Source organism: Panthera onca, chromosome D4, assembly GCF_046562875.1.
Source record: "Panthera onca isolate mPanOnc1 chromosome D4, mPanOnc1 haplotype 2, whole genome shotgun sequence".
In the NCBI taxonomy this organism is placed as follows: Eukaryota; Metazoa; Chordata; class Mammalia; order Carnivora; family Felidae; genus Panthera; species Panthera onca.
This window is the reverse complement of record NC_138351.1, coordinates 5,832,759-5,838,386: the sequence shown is the minus strand read 5'-3', so window position 1 is coordinate 5,838,386 and position 5,628 is coordinate 5,832,759. Positions and strand designations below refer to the sequence as shown.

The window sequence follows — 5,628 nt, the reverse complement described above, 5'->3', positions numbered from 1 at the left end:
ACGAGGTAAGTTCATATTTAGGATCAAAACCGGTCACAAGACAGAGAGGAGCATTTCATCAAGGAAACCATCACCCAGGAGATGGGCTGGCAGATAGGTGGATGCGGAGTGCCCCCCTTTGTTCCTTTACGGGACATCTGTAGAAATCTCATACCCAAGACTCTTGCCAGAATATTCCAGGTGCCTGATATTTTCTGGCTGCTGTGGTGAGGGTGTGAGGAGAAATCAGTCTATGGTGCCCTGGTTTCCGGGGTCTTGCCATGAGGACCTGTGGCATCTAAGATGACCCAGGAATCACTAACAGGCATCCTGGTGTTAATATTTGCTGTCTATGTCTTACTTCCTGATGCCCACCTTCCTTGTCTTTAGAGTCGGCTGGGCCCCATGTCCAGCCCCACCAGGTAAACCGTGAATTGTCTAACGCAAGACGTAGATCTGAAAGAAATGGTCCCTTTCCTCCTTCTGGTGTCCTATATGCTTGTTGGTGCCTACATGTGAATGCCCGGAACCGTAGCAGCCATGTTGGGACCACGAGGGGAGTTAGTCTGGGCAGGATATGCTAAGAAAGGTGGAAGCAACCTGAATCCTTTTTTTTTTTTTTTTTAAGCATTTTTTAAAGGTTTCTCTATTTATTTATTTTGAGAGAAAGAGAGTGGGCGCATGCGTGCACATGTGCGTGAGTGAGCAGGAGAGGGGCTGAGAGACAGGGAGAGAGAGAATCCCAAGCAGGCTCTGCACTGTCAGTATAGAGCCCAACGCAGGACCCGGTCTCACGAGCCATGAGATCATGACGTGAGGCGAAACCAAGAGCCTGGGGCCTCACCTACCGAGCCACCTCAGGCTCCCCGCAAGCTGGATCCTTGATGACATTGCTGAGTTTCTGGACGAACCGCTTCTGGAGCTGCCCGGCCCCAGACTTCTTGTTATGTAAGCTGAGCTTGCCTATTGTTTAAAGGCGTTTGCAACCGGACTTTCTCTTTCTTACAGCTGAAAACATTCAAACTCATACAGAGGCCTGGAAAGATTCATCTTCCACAGCATTCCATACGGGGCACCCAGGGGGTTCCTACTCAATTGATTAAGGGAATGATTTTAAATGCATGGCTTTTTATTTAAAAAAAAAAAGGGGGGGCGCCTGGGTGGCTCAGTCGGTTGGGCGTCTGACTTCGGCTCAGGTCACGATCTCACGGTCCGTGATGATGGCTCAGAGCCTGGAGCCTGCTTCCGATTCTGTGTCTCCCTCTCTCTCTGCCCCTCCCCCGTTCATGCTGTGTCTCTCTCTGTCTCAAAAATAAATAAAACGTTAAAAAAAAAAAATTAAAAAAAAAATCCCTTTGTAAAAGGGTCGCCTTCTCCCAGTGCGTCCGTCTGGCAGGGTGGCCAACTCCCTAACCGGTACTTTCTACGGCAGCCTGTTCTTATATCACATCTGCCTGTTTATGTTTCACATTTTTTTTATTTTAATGGATATTACTGTGTTATTTATCTTCTGGAGGCTCTTATGCCTCCTAATGTTAAAATCTTTGTCAAACTGTTCTATAAATTTAAATCCTTTGCCTTCAGCGAATCCTCTGGTATTAATTTTGCTGTTATTTCTAGCATGAGATTTTTTTTATGAGTTTAGTAAGTTTAACTCGGGGGTCTCTGAATCCCTGCTGCTCATGTCTGTTTTTCCGTACAAGTCATGGATTCAGCTGTCATTGCAGCTGGCCCCTCTGTCTCGTTTCAGGGGTGGAAAGTCTCCCCTTTAGCCCTGGCTTCACATGCTTACCGTTGTCTCGTAAAACACTTGGAATCTGTTCCCTGCATGCAGTAACCTGATGACCACAACCTGACAGCATTAACTCTATGACTTCGGTCTCGTTCACTGCTCTCCCCACCCCCTTCCTGTCCACGGCCTTGAGGATTTGGCTGAAGAGCATGCCTACTTATCTTGGCTATACTCTTATCATTTTATCCCTCAGAGTTGTCTATTTGGAGCAGAGGGGGGTCCTCCACGTGTTCATCTACTGATTCATTTTTATTGGAATTCCCCTTAAACTTTCTTTAAAAAAAACTATGATTACAGTCATCACCGTCCTGAAAGGTTCTCAGTGAGTTGCTTTGATTATAAAAACTGCATATCATATAATGATATAAAAGGGCTTCTCTATGTTTATTTTGCAAGAACCTCCCTTGAACCTTTTCTGTCTCTCGTGTTTTAGAAAATATTTAAGACAGTATCTCTGAGTATATGTATCACATGGCTAGACACAGGGAAACATCTAGAACAATTTCTGGCATGTAGTGCTCTCTCCATGTATGGTAGGAGTTACTGCTGTCTTACACTTAGCCAAATGTTATTATACAAGACATTTCTATTAAAAAATTAAGATTTGAGTTCATGCCACTTCTTTCCTCTTTTTTCCACTAGATATTAGGATAGTCTCCTAAATCTCTAAGCAGGGATGGTCACAGAATAAATAGATTGCGGGGGCAGTTGGGTGGCTCAGTCGGTTAAGCGTCTGACTCTTGATGGGCTCAGGGCACGATCTCACAGTTCGTGAGATCGATCCCGGCATTGGGCTCTGTGCTGTCAGCTTGGGATTCTCCCTCTCCCTCTCTCTGCCCCCTCCTACTCATGCTCTCTCTGTCTGTCTCAAAAGAGATAAATAAACCGAAGAAGAAGAAGAAGAAGAAGAAGAAGAAGAAGAAGAAGAAGAAATAGATTGCAGACACATTTTCAGGCACTGATGGTAAAGACCCCCACTATCCAAAGTTCTTACATAGTTGCCCCTCTTCCATTCCTGGCAGACCTGATTAATCAACCACTGCCTTCTTCTCCCCAGAGTGGAGAGGAGGCTCCAGGCAGCCACAACCAATCAATCAGATGTTATAAAAAGAATAAAAGCAATTTTCCATCCCTGCCCAAGAGACATTACCGAGGACAGACTACATGAAGGAAGCAAATGGCTTCTTTTCCAGAGTCTCTAGTTTTCAGAAAGTTTCCTTGGCGGTTTACTTTAAAAAGAACAGGAACTGGGATAGTAGAATTTGCCAATGAAATGAAAAGTTGTAGTTCAATCACAAACTCTTACTGCGAGAAAACGCTGTCTAATTTGCTGTCTAAAATTACTGATTGTCTTAAATGTGTTCGAAGTGAAGTAATTGGCTCCATTGTCTCCCAAATAATTGTTGAGTGGGAAGCATTGGTGAGAAGGAACAATTATCCAGGTCAGTTGGTAATGATAGACCACGATAAATCGGTACAACCGGGGACGACGTGCAGGTCGGGAGGATGTTCTAGAAAATCAGGACTATAAGGAAGAGGGTGCTACAGAAGGGCCGGACTCTTTTGTTTTTGTGGCCAATCAGGAACGTGACGCAACAGCCTGGATAGATCTCGGCAGCGGCTGACCTCCTGCCATCCGCTTAGGACCTATACGCCTAACCTGCGTGTGTCCTTGAATCATTAAGTTATATTTTCTGCTGCTGCAAACCCACCCTGATACGTTCTTCGACTTTCGCCCAAACACATGCTCTTCTTACGCTTGCCCCTCAGCAGTAATAGAAACAGGAGAAGCACAGAGTGCAAGATACAGTTATTATCGCTCCCAAGCTAAGAAATTATTTGTGCCGTAAACACAAAATAATGTTGTTTACGGAAAAGCAGAATAGCCAGAAAGTACTCCAGAAGTTCAAAGTGGCAACAGACGCCCTTGGAGAGATAAGAGAGTGTTCACGGAGGAGACGGAACATGAGCTCGGTGGCCTGGCATCACTTTTGTTGTGAAGACAGGTGGCTACAGGCGGTCCCTGGAGGAGAAAGCCACGGCTCACATGTCTGTGTCTCTCCAGCTTGCCCTGGGAGCTGTCTCTAGGCCATCCACGAGAGCATTGTGACCACAAAGACGGTCTGTACAGGTGGGAGTTATTTCTCTTCTTTGCCTAGTTCCCTAATACTCACATTTTTATAACTTTATGTCATGTCTCTGTTCTTGGCATTGGCCTCTCGTGGGCTTCTAAGCCCTAGCTTGAATTAGCTTTGCTGGGTATTTCCAAAAGAGCCAAATCAACGGGAAAATAAGGATATTGATCATCCAATGGGAGGGAAAGGAGGAAAGGAAAAGAAAATAGAGGCGGAATGTCCCGGGACACAGGGACCCTGCACTTCTCCTTCTGTCCAGAGACTCTCTGTTGACTCTGAACATTAAGTTTTACTCTTTTTTTTTAATGTTTAGTTATTTTTGACAGAGAGAGACACACACAGACAGAGAGAGAGAGAGAGAGAGCATGAGTGGTGGAGGAGCAGAGAGTGAGAGGGGGACACAGAATGGGAAGCAGGCTCCGGGCTCTGAGCTGTCAGCACAGAGCCCGATGCGGGGCTCAAACTCACAAACCGTAAGATCATGACCTGAGCCGAAGTCAGACGCTTAACCGACTGAACCCCCCAGGCACCCCAAGTTTTACTCTTCTTTTTTTTACATTTCATTTTATTTTTTATTTTAATTTAATTAATTTTTTTTTAATTTAAAAATAGAACTGCCTTAATACCCAGAAGTTGACTACTAGGTATTTATCCAAGAGATACAGGTATGCTGTCCCACGTCTTACTCTTACTATCGCTGATATTTTCTTTATGAATTTTGGAGCAGGAAGCAACATGGCTTCCAAAACGTCTTAGACTATAGCTGTGCTACCATTTGGTTTTGTTGTCCTTCTTGTTTGTTTAGAAAAAATATGGAGCCTTTCATGAATGTGTGTGTCGTCCTCGGGCAGGGACCACGCTAATCTTCTCTGTGTCGAAGATATATGTTGCCGAAGTGAGCACTGTGCTAATATATTTGGATTTTATTACCCGTTTCAGACCTTTCAGGGACTCCTTGTCTTCTTACAATGTCATCGAACTCTCACAGAACCAGGCCCACCTGTCTCTCTGGTCCCTCTGTCCACCGTCCTTCCCAGAAATCCTATGCTCGGCCCCTGGAAGCACCTCCGGGCACACTAGCTGCCTGGTGTCCTGTTTTGCTCTCTCACCACTCCCCTGTCTTTGTGTCCTCTTTCCTGAAATGCCTCTTCCACCCGGGCCCTCCCACTGCATCCTTCACGACCACGTTCAAATGTGCCATCCCAGATGCCTTCCCCAACTCCTGGTCAGAACGAGTGGCCACCCCTTCAGGGGCCCTCAGAACATCTCCGGCCGCTCTGCGACCTTCCTTGGCACTTTGTCTGTTCCTGAAGCCCCGGTTTCCCTTTGTTACCACTTTTCATCATCTCAGCACCTGACACGGGTCGGGCAAGGGGCAGACACTCGTTAAATTTGCACTAAATGCAGCAATAAGAGAAGGAAGGGACACGAATGCGGTCACGGATCCCTCCTACGATCGTATATTTCGCGCTCAATCAAAATAGCTCTTTCCCGTCTCTTCTCACCCCGTGAAAGGACGTAGACTCCCTGCTCAGCTCATCTTTGGCCTCGCTCTTAATTGGCATCAAAGACCCTGAATGGTGCTGTTGGTCCCCAACTCAGAATAGCATCACTGTGCCTGTCACTCGCTAGTAACTCTCTGATGGTTCTGAGTTGGCCTGAGTCACAACCCGAGCTGGAACTTTGCAAGAACATTGTAAAAACTTAATGGGGCTGGGGGGC

General features: G+C 46.1%; 1 pseudogene; it reads right to left on the bottom strand.

Annotated features, from left to right (window-relative positions):
• Positions 1-4,712: 4,712 nt before the first annotated feature.
• LOC132663941 (U6 spliceosomal RNA) lies at positions 4,713-4,809 on the bottom strand (annotated as a pseudogene).
• Between the last annotated feature and the right edge of the window lie 819 nt (positions 4,810-5,628).